Consider the following 16,769-nt stretch of genomic DNA (forward strand, 5'->3'; position numbering starts at 1 on the left):
CTTAGATTATTGACATTTCATGCTTCATGCTGTAAGGCACAAAAATGTCTATAACAGTTGCCCCCTAAAGTATGAGGTCGTTTATCGGGTGAAATGCTTTATCAGGAGGATCCGAAGTTCATTCAAACGCTTAGAGGTGACCTGTAATAAAATACAATACAGTACATTATTTTTCATTCTGCTTTCATGATCTAGCTGAGGCGGGCATTCCCTTCTCAGCTTTATAAATTCATTTTGGTACATAGAACAGACGATCGTCTGATGATAGACTGATAATTCTCTGCTGAAATTATCATCCTTTGAGTAGGATGATCATCTGCTGCAATGATGTACATGTTAAATGTCTTTATGTTTCCTGAATATATATCGCAGCCCGGATGGATGAAACTAGATCCGGGGTCTTCAAACTCGTTCGATCTTCACTCTAAGTACAAGTCGATCCATGTGAGAATTGCGCTGAAGTCGAACATGGAAAGACATTGCTTGATTACCGGTCAATGATGTAAACCGTTAACAAGCGCGAGAGGAATCACCGATAATGATAATGACCCTCAAGGTACTGCAGTACAATTCACGTGGTGTGAATATAGGACTTGGCGTCGAACACCACGCAAAATCTTTTGGTCGAAGGTCATTGATGTATACCTGTCGCCGAAAGTGAGAAACTTGCCATTGAGGCATGCAAGCTTCAAAGTACTGAGGGGGGTGTTCCTAGATCAACTTCTTGGATAATGAGCTGAAGTCAACAAGAAGCGATCCGTCAAAGGAGGGCCTTAATGAATCCCACATCAGTGACATGGAACGGAGCTAATGATTTTAGTGGAGGTGAAAACAATCTGTGAAATATGATTCAGGGTGGCGATCATGGGTGGATGAAGGATAATGTATGGCAGTGGATGATCAAAGCAAAGCTATTCGAGATTACTTCTTTAAGAAATCCACTAACCAATGTCTTCCGCTAATGATTGATCCAATCTTCTCTCTTTGCTGCTTGCTCCCAGCTCCTTGCTCTTTTACTGGCCCAGCTACACCAAGATCCTGCAAAATCACAAGAAAGGGAAACTACAAGAAGCATACATTCATAATTGATTCAAGGATTAGAATAAATCAACTATACAAGTATCAATACGCCATTGAGACACATGCATATAGAAGAACCTCAAATGCTTTATTAATGGAAGAAGTAAAGTTCAGGAAGTAATACAACCATAAAAGGCCCAATCCAGCATCACCTCCCAGCAGAAATAAATCTCCTCTTCACCTCCTTCAAGCAAATCACCCAATAGTTCTATACTCAAACCAACAACACTTCCTTACAGTCACAAGATTCCAGCCCCCCTAGACCTCATGAGAGAGCTCTATATATAGGAGTTTTGGAGAAAGGATGAGTCAGCTTGAGCTTGGCATGGAGCTGACTAGTGTCCTCTCCCACTTTAGTTATTCTTCAGTTCTTGAGTCCACTTGGAGGTTCTTGCTTCCACTTGGAGATCTAGACCCTCTGACTCATCACTAGGCGAATTCCTTGATCCAAGTGTCATTTTGGAAGCTTCCTGGGCATTGACACCTTGAAGAATGACTGTGCCACTTGGCCAAATTCGCCCAGCGCAGGTAGCCTTCATCCCAGTTGACATTCAGCGCAGGTACCGAGTGGAGCAGTTGACATTCAGCGCAGATGCTCAGTGGAGCAGTTGACATGATCCAGAATTAGCTTGTTTTTGAGTGTTTTCAGGTGGAGAACTGATTTTCAGTGCTGTGGTTTGCTGGCCTTGTTCCTCTAGGGGTAGGAACAACATGTTTAGGGACTTTGGATCCCTTATATTATTGACATTTCATGCTTCATGCTGTAAGGCACAAAAATGTCTATAACAGTGTTGCCCTTCTTATACTTGATATTCAAATGGAACTGTTGTAGGTATGTGGACCACTTCTAATGGCGCTCATTCTGCAATTACCCTTGGGTCTGTATGAACTGCAGGGGTTGGTGGTCTGTGTGGATGATCGTTTCCTTCCCCAAAATGTAATGCTTCCATTGTCGGCAGGCCTGCACAGTGGAATACATCTCTTTGTCATAAGTGGGATACTTCCGGATTGTGTCTTAAAGTGTATCACAGTGATATGCCACTGGCTGCCCATGTTGAGTAAGTACTACCCCAGTAGCATAGTCAGAGGCATCCGTCTCGACCTCAAATGGTTATTTCAAGTCTGGTAATGCGAGCATTGGTGCCGAGCAGAGGCGATCTTTCAACTCTGTGAATGCCTTATGTTGAGATTCAGACCAAAATAATTTTGCTTTCGCTCCTCCCTTGGTGACTTGACTCAAGGGCTAAGTGATATGAGAAAATACCAACAAGAACCTGCGGTAGAAGTTGGCAAGACCTAGAAAGCTATGGAGCTCTGTCAGAGTGGTTGGAGATGGCCAATCTTGAATGACTTGGATCTTGGATGGAACCACATGCACCCCCCATTCATCAATAATGTATCCTAGATACTAAACCTCGGTCATGCCAAAAATGCATTTCTCCAAATTGGCACATAAGTTGTGTTGCCATAGTGTTTGGAGAACCTATCAGATGTGGTGGAGGTGCTCTTCCCAACTCTAGCTGAAGATCAGGATGTCATCCAAGTATACCACTACAAATGAGTTGGTGAATGGCCGCAAGATGTCATCCATTAGCCTCATGAAGATTGCAGGAGCATTCGTCAATCCGAAAGGTATAACCAACCATTCGAAAAGGCCCTCCTTGGCTTTGAAGGCAGTCTTCCACACATCGGAGGGTTTGATTAGTACCTGGTGATATCCTAACTTCAAATTGATCTTACTGAAATATTTTCCCCCTTCAGTTGTTCCAGGAGGTCATAAATCCATGGGATCAGGTACCTATTGCAGACATTGATCTTGTTTAGCGCCCGATAGTCAATATAGAGCCTCCAAGTCCCATCTTTCTTTTGTACCAACATGATTAGGCTCCCACATGGCGATGAACTCGGACAGATGTGACCTTTCTGCAGTAGCTCCTAAATCTGTGTCTTGATTTCATTGTTCTCCAGAATGGAGCACCGATAGATTGGTCCATTGGGCAGTGGCGTGCCTGGGGTCAGATCGATGGAGTGCTTGACCTGACAGTGCAGAGGAACCCCTGCGGGGGAGGTGAAGATGTCCTCGTACTCCTCCACGACCTTGTCCATCTGTAGTTGTCGTGTGGAGGGGCCTTGTCTAGAGGTCGTGGCCACCATCTTATTCTTTCCTTGAGGGCGTATCATCAGGAAAACAAATTTCCCGGTTTTGGAAATGAGCTTACTACATTGTTTTGCAATAACCAAAGAGATGGTGGTAGGCGGTGCTACCTTCGGTATCATGTACAAATTATTTCCCAAAGTAACAATAACAACATGGGGCCTTGATTCATACACAACATGTCACTTCCACAAGTATGGTTGTCCTAATAATACATCACAAACATCAAGGGGAGAAACATCACACAATACCTCATCCGTGAAGGGCTTGATGTTGTATGGAAGGCAACACTGCTGGCTCATGCGAAGATCCCATCCTTGGTGAAGCCACTCGATGGTGTACGGTTGTGGATGTGCTATGGTCGGTAAGCCCAGCCGCTTCATGACCTCCACTGAAAAGAGGTTCTTTTGGCTCCCGCTGTCGATAATGAACTGTAGCGGGGAGCCCTGTACCCACATCTGAGAGTGGAAGAGACGCTCCTCCTCCTATGGACCTTTGGGTTCCTCCTTCTATGTCTTCATGGTGGCAACGGTGGCATTGGGCTCCACATCGATAATCTGCTTCCCTTTGTCATTCCCCTTGTCGAGTTTTGACTCAGAGTCGGAACATGCATCTGATTCTGAAACCTTTAGCTCGGCCACCAATGACTACTTGGCCCAACACTCACTTGTGTTGTGAGTGGAGCTCTTATGGAATTCGCACCACTTTCCCGTGTCCTTTTTCGGCTTCGTGGCGTTGTTCTTTGCTTACAGCTTTGGCGGGTTGTCTTGGGTCGCCCCGCCTTGGATTTGTCCTTTGTTCTGCGGTTTGGGGACACCTTTCCCTTGCTTCAAATTCGCATATCCAAAGTCTCGCTTCTTTTGTTTAAAAATTTTCTCGATCTTGACAGCATATCTGTATGTCGTGCTGAGCGAGGAGATGTTTAGGAATTCTATTTCTTCCTAGATGTACTTGTGCAGGCAGCCGCGGTATTTGAGTACCAAATGCTACTATGATTCCTTGATACCCAACTTTGTGTGAAGGGTATGGAAAATATTGGTAAACACCGGCACGTCTTTGTCCCTTCCCTGCCGCAGTGTGGTCCACTTTATGTATTGATCCTCATAGCTTCTGACAGGGTAGTACTGCTTCTTGATGGTAGTCCAGAATGAATTCCAAGTGGGTGCCGCTGAAAATAGTGAGGCCTTACTTTCATCCTTCTACTCACAGTAGGTTTCCCACTAGTCCTTGACGTGGGGGCCAGCTTTGAGAAGAGTGAAAGTGATATTTTCCCAGACAGAAAAATCATGAATAGAAAAATACCCTTATAGCAGATTTAACTATTTATCTACAGTGTCTACATCTATATGACCCTGAAATATGGGAATGTCAAAGTTAACTTGTACCTTAAAGGGTTTGGCACTTCCAGAGTAGCTGCTAGAAGTAGATGTGTCGCCCCTGGGTAGCCGCTGAAGGATTTGGGCAAAGTTGTCCATCATCGCGTTCCTTTGTTGCTCGAGGGCCTCTTCAAGCAAGATTTTGATAGGATCTCCTACCCCCTCATCTTTCTTTTCATCCGCCATGAGAGGCCATCAGGATTTGCAAGGGTGGTCTTGCAAAGGTTTGACCAATTCAAGCCCTAACTCCTTATATCTCGACCTTATTGGTGACATGCAAAAAAAGACAGAGAAAGAGAAGACTGCTCTGATACCACTAATCGGATTTAAACATGAATGCAACAGATTACAGATATAACCATACATATAGAGATGCAGCAAAAAATAATACTTCATTTCATTACTATAAAACACTGACATATGCTTACAAACAGAAATGGAAATAAACTAGCTAGGGTGATGGTAGCTTATCTTTGAGAAGAGATGTGGTGGCTACATGTATCTAAACTATGTTACAATGAGACTTGAAGGCCTATTTATTGTTGAGAAACAATGGAAAACCCTAAACATCCAAAAACCTAACCCTAGAAGATGAAACGCCAAACTGTGGGCCCCGTTTGGGTAAATTGGTACATCAACTTCCCAGGGTCGTAACTTTGGCATATGATCTCTGTTTGACGCGCACAATATCTCGTTAGAAAGATATATCCGAGAACTACAACTTTGGGAAGATAAACATAGGTCCATGGACCCATGTTGCTCCTAGGTTTCCCAAAAAATGTCATTTAGGGCCTCAAAATGGCTCCAAAAGTTCAGGACCCGAAAAACTGCTAAAAATAGTAAAATGTGCTACAATTAAGGAAATTGAAAAGCTGAAAGAAACAATGGTGGGGGTCCAAGTGGACTTGGCAAGTGGCCAACAATATCCACCTAGATCATGCGAGCTCTCCACATTCCACCCTACCATAGAAGACATGGTTGATGGATTTAAACCACTGGTCACCCCCGTGCTAGGACTGCAACCCCATCTCAAATGGTAATAAGAAATAATAGCACCTCCATGGCCAAGGTGCCAACCCAACAACCATGTTACTTTGGGCTCCATGCACCCTCTAGCCCACATCAATTGCCAAGGTGCCAACCCAACAACCATGCTACTCCAAGGCTCCAAGCACCCTCTAGACCACATCAATTATCAATGTTCCAACCAGACAACCAATCTACTCCAAAGCTATTCAGGCATGATCCAATCAAAAAATGAAACAACTCCCAGTCGGTCTAGAACTCAGGCCTAGGGCTCACCATCTAGTTGCTAAGGAATATATATATGTCCTCTCTCATCCATTTGGCACACCAAACCCAAGTGGGCCCTGGGTGTCTTTATCACCACCAACATTGGCCACCAAACATCTTGATGCTTGTCCATGGAGTTGCACAATGCCTCATACTCTTATTGTGGAGTGAGCTCCATAGCCAACCTAATTTATATTATTTTATTATAAAATATGTACATCAGTTACATCATATTTACAATCATGGCACTCCCGCCACATGACTAATACTGGAAAATGTGTTTAGGCAAGTTGGCCCCAAAAATATACAAAACATAAATGCATAATACATAGGCACACAAGCCCTCTGGCTTACTAGCCTAATATCAAGGTATATAAATTTACATCATAAACTGGCATGAGTATTAATACAATTGCAACTACAATTGTTTCCATTGGAATTTATTGTAACTTCGAATCTCATCACCATTCATCAACAACAAATACCCATTATGTAAGCATTTTTCACATTAAGTGTTGCTTTTAAATCTTTATGAGGAATTTGTGAAGGGGGAAGGGTTTACTATCAACATACCTCTGCTGTTGCTCCATGCAGAGGCTGGAGGTCAATTGGATTGGCCTCAAATTGAGTCCCCCACTGCTGTTAGGCATGCTAGAAGGCAGAAAAGAAGAAGAAGAGCAACAGTAGTGGGAAGAGGTAGACAGGAAGGCAGGATTCTATGACAAAGAAGAGGAGACCACATTAGAAGCATGGGATGCTAGGGAGGCCATTAGGGCCATTAAAGATGAGGAGATGGACTAAGTTGCTGAGAGGATGAGCAACACTTTCAGTAGGGGGTGATGATGAGCCTCATCAATGGGTAATTATATGGGCTCATTTTACCTCCTAACCTAGTCAAATCAACCATTCTCTTAGCTTATTGTATGATTTTCTAATTATATTTATGCTTATAGAGTGAGTTGAGTTAGTTATGATGCCATGTGGTCTAATATGTGTTTAATGCAGATTTTTGATGAATTTTGTGGTCAAAGTCGAGGATCCAGTGGAAAAATGGCAGAAATAACTCGAAGTGGAAAAAGGAGAGGATTTATAGGAGGGAATCCCCCTCATTTATTACTCCCCACTTCGAATTCCCCTTCATTAGGCAGCCAAGTCATGCATTAGCAGGCAGCCGAGAAAGTGGAGGATAACTGATGTTTATCTCGAGTTTTGGGAGCCAAGCCTCCCTGATTTTGAGGAAGTTGTTGGGAGCTTCATTTGTATAAGTATAGAGGCCTAGGGCCTCACTAGGGTTGGATTTTTGCTGCAGTTTTTCTTATGTAAACTCTGCTCAACTTCGAGCTTAATATTTTGTGACAGTTTCATGTAATCTTGTTATTGTTTTGGAAATAAAGATGGAACCCTTTTTGAGTTACCTCAGAGGGCTTAAGTTCTTGGGTTAGGGACCAATCCAAGCAGCCAAGCTCCTCTTTACTTGTATTTTTATGTTTTAATTTTAGTTTGTAGATTAGGTTGTTGTTAAATGCATTCCTCTTATGGTTAAGAATAGGTTGTTTTTGATGATTCAGTAGTTTGTTTCCATTTGTGCTTTCTATAGCAAGTTAAGCAGTGATAAAGAAAAGATCCAAAAGGCTAGCAACAGTGCCTTGGCCTCTCTTCCTCCCTTTGGGACAATTATTTGAGGCAAAGACCCTCTTGCTGCCCCAAAAACACAGATTTTCCTCCTTCATAGGACTTCTAGTGTTTGCAGCTTTTTAGTGGTTAATAGTCTAGTTTTTCTTTTCTTCAGAACTTCTTCATCATGCTCACTTATTTATTTACAATAGTCTTCGTTCATGCTTTCCTTTCTTGCAACATTTCTCAGCATTTCCTTTCATAGATCACAGTTTAGACTAGTTTGATGCAAAAATCTGTCCTTTTCTAAATGCACTTATTTCATTGCTTGTTTAATCTCATTGGTTGACTATCAGTTTTTTATGCAGCAGATATCTTCTAGCAGCAGGCCAGCCTATCAGCCATCCCATCCTCCATCTGATCCATGCCCTACAGGTCGCCCAAGTCTCCCCTTAATTCTGCCTTAGTTTCCTGCATTTTCCATAGAATTTATTTCTCTCTTTGAGCAAATCCAATCATATTTTTTTCTCCTAATGATTCTTGGTAGACCCTATGTGCCCTAACACTTCATTCCAACTCTCATCCACCTTTTCCACCCACTCTCACACCCTCAAAACAGCCAAAACTACTCTCGGCCTCCTCTTATAGGCCTCCTGTAGAACATTGTTTTTCCTCCTGTAGATTTCATGTGTCCTCCTGTAGATTTTCTTGTAGGCTTTCTTTTGAAGGCCGAGTGTGGGAAAAGCCTCCAGAAGGCCACCTAAGACCTCTTAGGACCCAACCACACCATCCTACATCCTCTCAAGTTCCAAAACTGCCCTTCAACACCACCTATTCGTTGCCACATTCACAAACAATAAATTACATGCATGTCAAATTCACATAAAAATCCGAAAAGATGTTTTTTGCTCATTTACTTCTAAAAATAGCTTATTTAGATGTTGTTTACTTCTTTGAATAGATAATGGCATTCTTTTCATGGTTTTCATAGTGCTTTCTGCAAAAGTAGGGTTAGTTGGTTAATTAGGATTTACTTGGTTTGCTTTACATTTCAGTCTTTCTCCTTTCTGCTGTTAGAATAGTATCTGTAGAGTAGTCTTTCTCTCCTTTCATCACATATAGAGCTTATTCTGGAATCCATAAAAGTTGGCTTGAGCTCCTAGTGATCTTGTGCTAGCTGACCAAGTGACAACCTGCAGTAAGAACTAGTACTTTTGCATACAGCATTGTTGCTTCCAAGTTTGTTACGAACTACCGGGTTGATAAGAGTAATTAGGCAGCCTAGGAGTTACACCATTATTGCTGCAATACTGGTGCTCACCACTTTTTGGCACTGTGGCCGGGGAAGCGTTAGAGTATTCTGTGATTACTGCTTTCTTCTATTTTCTTCTTGCAACATTCTGCTAATAGTTTATTTCAGCAAAAGTAGACTAGTCCTTTCTTTTTCTTCAGTTCTGCATTTTCTTGTTTTCCTTTTCAATTCTGCAAATTTCATTTCAGCAAGAGTAGACTGGTCATTTCCTTTCCTTTCAAGTTCTGCATTTCCTTGCTTTCCTTTTCAAATTCTGCAAATTTCATTTCAGCAAGTTCATTTCAGTCAGTTGCAATTTGTTTTGTTCAATCAATTGCAGTTTCTGCAGGTACTATTAGTGTGGGGAAAAAAGAAACAAAAACCAACCAAAAATATTTCTTTTCATGCCTCGTAGGAATAGAGATAACTCAGGAAAATGTTTGCCCAACACCCCCACTGCTTCACACAGCCAACCTTCTCTCTTCTTCGGTGGCTATAATCAAGAAGAACCCTTAGGTGAACATCCAGATATATTTGAAGAACCTATAGGGGAAGAAGAAGAAGAAAACATTCCTCTGGAGCCAATGGCTGAAAACAGAAATGTTGGGGGCAGTACCTTTTCTTCCAACTCATCCATTAAAGGTGAAATTGGAAACATGTTGGAAGACTTCAAGAGTGAGATGTTGTAGATTCTTGCCATGCAAATGGATACCTTACATATCAAAAGAAAACAAGAGGAAGCAGAGAGGGCTTTGGCCATTTTTTGCCCTAGATGCACCAGGAGGCATCCTAAGAATGAATGCCCATTGAACTCTATAGAGGTTTGTTCAATCTGTGAAGAAAATCATTCTACAAATAAGTGCCCTTCCTTGCCCGGACTTAAAGTTGTATACCAAGGGGCTAAAGGAGCCACTGAACAGATCTATTACATAAACCAAAGGAGGCCGCATGGACCTAGACCATATCAGCAGGGGATGCAAGGGACATCTCAGGCATACTATAACCCCAACCAAGTCACATCCATACCTTCTTGGGGTCCCCTTGCTCATCCTTCCTGGTCCACACCTCCTCCTTGGTCCTTCACATCTCCATATCATGCCCAACCAGCCACCCATTCATTTTAACCCTATTCTTAGCCGCAACCTCAGTGGAATGCATCTCATCAGGGGTGGAGGCCCCAATACATCCCTCTTCCCGCTCTTCTACCTCCACCACCTGCCCAACCACAACCCCATCCACATCCATCTCAAATATACACTCCCACTCGACTACCTATACCACCATTTCCAAACCCACACATTTAAGTAGCTCAACCCATTTACAATGCTGAGGCACAACACTTCCAAACAACTCCTCTTGAGCTCAATGGTATTCACCATAGCTTAGGAAGAGTATTGAAAAAAAAAGATTATATTGATATCATTAAAGGACCACATCTAGAAGAAGAAGATTCAAAAGAGAAGATCAAAGAACCATGGAATGCACTTGATGAAGAGAAGACATCAAAATTAGAGATCGAGAGAGCTCCCTCATGGTTACCATCAAATCCTCCATGTGTTCAAGAGAAAAATCAGCAAAAAGAGGAAGATGTGAAGGTCATGGTAGAAGAAGACATGAAGAATGATCCAGATCAGCAAAAGGACCAAGGACATCACAACTATATTGAAATATGGTTCCAAACAGTCACTAAGTTGCAGCATCACTCTCTTCCTCAACTATGCTTGATCCTTTCAAAGTCAAATCATTTGGTCTCTGAAATCCAGGTACATGTCAAAGCATACATTTCAAGCCTCCACATCATTTTTTCTATCATCTTGATGTGCACATGGCTCCATTGGAAGTATTCTTATACTTGAAAGTGATTTTGTTTTTCAAGTAGGGTAGGGTAGGAGAAAAAAATGAAAAATAAGAGAAAAAATAATAAGGACTCAAGTGAAAACCTCCATGAGGCGCTTGAATCCCATCATTGGGTTGAAAACCTCTTCTGAGGCAGCCCAGTGATGACAAAAAAAAAGAGAAAAATAAGATCCCTGGGTGAAAACCTCCCTTGGAGGCGCCCAGGGCAGGCAATTAGGGTGAAAACCTCTCTGAGGTGCCCTAGTTGTTTTCAAAAAAAAAAAAAGGAGAATTTTTTGTTGCATTGCAGGTTTGTAGGAGGACTACAGGGAGTAGAAGAAGGTGCCAAGGGGACCCTGACATTCATACCAGCACCCATCTCATCTTCTCCACACTTTTATCCATCATTCTTGGCATTCTTTTCACCTCACTGTGCTTCTTTTTCAAAAACTGTGTTTTCTACAGGAGGCTCTGTGTTTTCTATAGGAGGGTCCTGTAGAAATTACAGAGAGCAAGAATTGGATTTTAAAGGTAGTTTGAGGAACATGGAAGCTTCATAAAAGATTTATAAATCCTCCTACAATCTTCAAACCTCTTTTCCATCATTTCTAGACCTGCATCACATCCCAAGCATCATTCTTCTTCCTGCCCAAGAAAAAAACATTAAAAAAAACCCAACAACAACAAAAACAATTTTTTAGAAAAAGAAAAAAATATAAGAAAAGGAACAGCACCATCCACCTCACCTGAATACTACCTATTACCTCTCCATCTCTGTTTGCATTTTTGGCATCATCTTCACAGCTCCAAGCACAGAAAAAAAGCTAAAATTTCAAAGGGAGAAGTACCTATAGGAGCTCATGTAGAAATTCCTGTAGCAGTTGATCCCATTAAAATCTAGCATCAGCAGCATGAGGGTGAAAATCTAAAGGTTGAAGCAGACACCTGAAGATCAGATCTAGCCAGAAAGGAACCTGCACAAAGCACAACCACACCTCAGCAAGCAGACAAGCATGCATCAAAAGAAATAAAGGCATGCAGCAGAAGGAAAGGCCATAGCACCTCACAGCAAACGCATTCGGATCTCAGGTAAGTAACTAACCCGCTCCTCTATCTGCATTTGTATAATTAGAGAGCATGCAATAGCAACGAGATGGTTGAGGTTGGTTGAGGTTGAGGTGGCCAGTTAACTTAGCCACCTTCATCCAGTTGACTTCACTCATCTGAAGATGTCACTCACACGTGCGCTTAGTCAAACTCAAGAGAGATGTCAAGGACAGGTAGTGGAGGCGGTGTGAACTCTGATGCAATCATGAGGGATGATTACGAGGAAAGGGCCATGATGACAAGGCAGGTGGGGACCAACGGTCTGAATGGGGCCAACGTACACTTGGCCAGCTCACCCTCCATCACCGGAAATATCCATAAAAAGAAATAAGTACTCCTCCCCGAAGCACACTCACCATCTTTTTCCTTCATTCTCTCCTCGAAACTCCACTCCTGCTACCTTCTCGTGCCCCCACAAGCCTCGTAACCATCATTCTCCACTGATCTCTCCCATATCCCTGCTCTCGGTGTTTTCTACAGGAGCACTTACAGGTTCTACAGGAGAACCTACAGGAATCCTACAGGAGGGCCAGTGAGTTGTTTTGGAGAGGGAAAACATGGTTTTTAGCACAATTCTCGGGCTGAAGAGGTAGGTTCTTGGCATACCTCCATTGAATATCAAAATATGCAAGAAATGGTTTAATTTTGAGGAGAAAATAGAACTTTTGGTGGAGAAAATTCATAAAAAGAATTGTTGCTTATTTCTTGAAAAAAAAAAAGAAAAAAAAACACAGTCTCTCTGTTTTATTCAAAAATTGTTCTCTCCATTTCCATAGTTGGTTTTCCAAGGAAGCATAGACAAAATGATAGGATGTTTTATGAGGAAGGATCCCACCAACTTCTCTAGGCTCCATGCACACCCCCAAGTAGTGGACATATTCACAAGAGCAAATTGGATGAGCATTTTTTAGAAATTCAGAGGGTTTGATGAGGAGATTGCTCAGGATTTTGCCCACTCTTTGGTCCCTCACTCCAGAACACATGCCACTATCACCTTTAGAGGCCTTTCCATGGAGATAACCCCTAAATTTATTAGTAGGGTCACTACCCTTGCTCTTGGGTTGCCTTGGAGTAAAGGATGACAAATCAATTGGCCAAGCTGCCAAGAAAAACTTCTTCCAAAACAATGAAACCCCTGTAGAAGATAAGAATGGCATAAGAAGCGCTAGCATACCATACCCTTGGGATGAGGTTAGCTATCAGATAATCAAGTATATTTCCTGTGAGGGGAGGTATAGAATTGTCATGGTTACCACTTTAGAATCATGCATGAATTAAGGTATGGAATGGACACTCTAGCCCCTCAAAAGCTCAGCATCCCCTACTTCCTCGTGCAGTCCCTCATTGACTCCAGTACTAAAGTAAAAGCAGGAAATCCAAACCAGCTATCTCAACATGGGTTAATCAAAATTTTAGTGGAAGAAGCCCTCCATACATTTACAATCCCCATAGCATGGGAAATTTTCTGAAACATGACTGCTGAAGATGACATAAAGGCCCTGACCTATGATATTAGCCCTATTGGTAGTGAGGAGGAAGAGCAGCAAGGGGGAGAAGGTGAAGAAACTGGTGATTTAGAGGGACAAAAAGGGAAGAAGGAAGAAACCAAAAGAGAGGAGGAGAAAACTGAAGGAACAGAGCAAACAGAGACAGAGAAAGAGACAGAAGGAGGAGAAAAAGGGGTAAAAAAGACAGAAGTGTCTCCTGAGACCCTAGAAAGAGAGGCAGCAGCTGCTCTCACTACCCTCAACACACCAATTAAACCAAAACAAAAGAGGAAGAGGCAGACCTCAATGTATTTCAAGGCTAGGAAGAGCACAAGGATCAAAATAGGGAAACCCCAGCCTTCTTCTAAAGTGCTAATTATTATTGAAGATTCACCCTCTGCCCAAGGAAAAGAATCCCCTTCCAAGGCACCTATCACTTATGAAATGGGGACTCCTAGATCTCCCACATGGAAAGAAAAAGTAGAACTACAAGACTCAAAAACAGTCCTACAGGAGGCACAGACTGTTCTACAGGAGACCCTGTCAAAACTACAGGAGACCGAAAAACTTGAAAAAATGATAGAATGACAGCCACAGGGAAAGGGGGAAGAAACAGAGGCACAAGAACCTGATCCCCAGCCTAGTCTTGGCTCTTACTACAATCTTCTTGAGGGGGGAAGAATCATTCCACAAAAATTTATAATTCCACTATTCTTTGAATTGGAGAAAGAAAGAATAAGGACCCATAGGTGGATGCAAATAGCCAAATCCAAAGGAGTTGAGGATATTGGCCATATGGAGAACAAACTCAGAGAAATGGGCAGAGAGTTAAGTGTTGCCAGAAATAGAGAATAAATCACAAGAAATCACCTTGAAACTGAAAATGAATTACTAAGAAGACAGTTGTAAGAGAAAGAGACCCAACTAGCATGCATGGCCAGTTGGTCCATGGAGGCATTGCAATGTAGGACACCGGCAAAGTCATATGGCCTGTATCTCAAGGACCAACGGATGCAATTTCAAATCAAGACTTTGGCACAAAGAGGCACAATGCCTTTCCAAGATTACAGACAATTTATGGACCTGTGTGACCAAAGCACATCAGAAGATAAGGCAAATATGGTAGAATTCTATCTGCATAACATGGCCCTCACATACATGAATGTAAGGGACCCCAATGCTAAGCTAGGGGACCTGCAACTTATGGCCATGGCCTCATGGATGAACCATGAAGAGTTAAGGGCAACAAAAATAAGAAGGTTGATGATAAAAGAACAGAATGAGCCCTTAATGATCAGAGCTGAGCCATCAGACCCCATGGCACTCATCAACACACATAACCTGCTTGCACATAATCCTCAGATTGCCCCTAGATATATCAGTGATCAGGCTCAAGCCATTGCACATTTTGAGGATATGGAAAGGTTACTTGGGGATGACTGTGTGCATGCATGTATGAGGAGATGGAACACCTTACCACACAATCTGCAGATCAGGGAATATCATTCCCCAATGAGGATGAAAGAGGCATTAAGGAGAGTGCCAATGTACAAGCACTCCATGTAGAGGTTGAAGGTCAATTGGATTGGCCTCAAATTGAGTCCCCCATTACTGCTAGGCATGCTAGAAGGTAGAAAAGAAGAAGAAGAGCAATAGCAGTGGGAAGAGGTAGACAGGAAGGCAGGATTCTATGACAAAGAAGAGGAGACCACATCAGAAGCATGGGATGCTAGGGAGGCCACCAGGGCCATAAAAGATGAGGAGATGGACTAAGTTGCTCAGAGGATGAGCAACACTTTCAGTAGGGGGTGATGATGAGCCTCATCAATGGGTAATTATATGGGCTCATTTTACCTCCTAACCTAGTCAAATCAACCATTCTCTTAGCTTATTGTATGATTTTATAATTATATTTATGCTTATAGAGTGAGTTGAGTTAGTTATGATGCCATGTGGTCTAATATGTGTTTAATGCAGATTTTTGATGAATTTTGTGGTCAAAGTCGAGGATCCAGTGGAAAAATGGTAGCAATAACTCGAAGTGGAAAAAGGAGAGGATTTATAGGAGGGAATCCCCCTCATTTATTACTCCCCACTTCGAATTCCCCTTCATTCAGCTCGGAGTACAGGCAGCCAAGTCATGCATTAGCAGGCAGCCGAGCAAGTGGAGGATAACTGATGTTTATCTCGAGTTTTGGGAGCCAAGCCTCCCTAATTTTGAGGAAGTTGTTGGGAGCTTCATTTGTATAAGTAGAGAGGCCTAGGGCCTCACTAGGGTTGGATTTTTGTCGAATTTTTGTTGGATTTTTGCTACATTTTTTCTTATGTAAACTCTGCTCAACTTCAAGCTTATTATTTTGTGACAGTTTCATGTAATCTTGTTATTGTTTTGGAAATAAAGATGGAATCCTTTTTGAGTTAGCACTGAGTTACCTCAGAGGGATGAAGCTCTTGCATTAGGGCCCAATCCAAGTAGCCAAGCTCCTCTTTAGTTGTATTTCTATGTTTTCATTTCAGTTTGTAGATTAGGTTGTTGTTAGATGCATTCCTCTTATGGTTAAGAATAGGTTATTTTTTATGATTCAATAGTTTGCTTCCATTTGTGCTTTCTATAGCAGGTTAAGCAGTGATAAAGAAAAAATCCAAAAGGCTAGCAATAGTACATTGGCCTCTCTTCCTCCCTTTGGGGCAATGATTTGAGGCAAAGACCCTCTTGCTGCCCCAAAAACACAAATTTTCCTCCTTCATAGGACTTCTAGTGTTTGCAGCTTTTTAGTGGTTAATAGTCTAGTTTTGTTTTGCTTCAAAACTTCTTCATCATGATCAATTATTTATTTACAATAGTCTTCATTCATGCTTTCCTTTCTTGCAACATTTCTCAGCATTTCCTTTCATAGATCACAATTTAGACTAGTTTGATGCAAAACTCTGTTTTTTTCTAGAAGCACTTATTTCATTGCTTGCTTAATCTCATTGGTTGACTATCAGTTGTTTATGCAGCAGATATCTTCTAGCAACAGGCTAGCTTATCAACCATCCCATCCTCCACCCCATCCATGCCCTATAGGTCGCCCAAGTCTCCCCTCAATTCTGCCTTAGTTTCCTGCATTTTCCATAGAATTTATTTCTCTCTCTTTGAGCAAATCCAATCATATTTCTTTCTCCTAATGATTCTTGGTAGACCCTAGGTGCCCTAACACTTCATTCCAACTCTCATCCACCTTTTCCACCCACTCTCACACCCTCAAAATAGCCAAAACTGCTCTCGGCCTCCTCCTGTAGGCCTCCTCCTATAGGCCTCCTATAGAACGTTGTTTTTCCTCCTGTAGATTTCTTGTGTCCTCCTATAGATTTTCCTGTAGGCTTTCTTTTGAAGGCCGAGTGTGGGAAAAGCCTCCAGAAGGCCACCTGAGACCTCCTAGGACCCAAGAAAACCATCCTACATCCTCTCAAGTTCCAAAACCACCCTTCAACACCACCTATTCGCTGCCACATTCATAAACAATAAATTACATGCATGTCAAATTCAC

This window comes from Pinus tabuliformis, chromosome 2_1 (genome assembly GCF_031772625.1).
Source record: "Pinus tabuliformis cultivar Carrire ecotype Pingquan chromosome 2_1, CPIR1, whole genome shotgun sequence".
Classification (NCBI taxonomy): Eukaryota; Viridiplantae; Streptophyta; class Pinopsida; order Pinales; family Pinaceae; genus Pinus; species Pinus tabuliformis.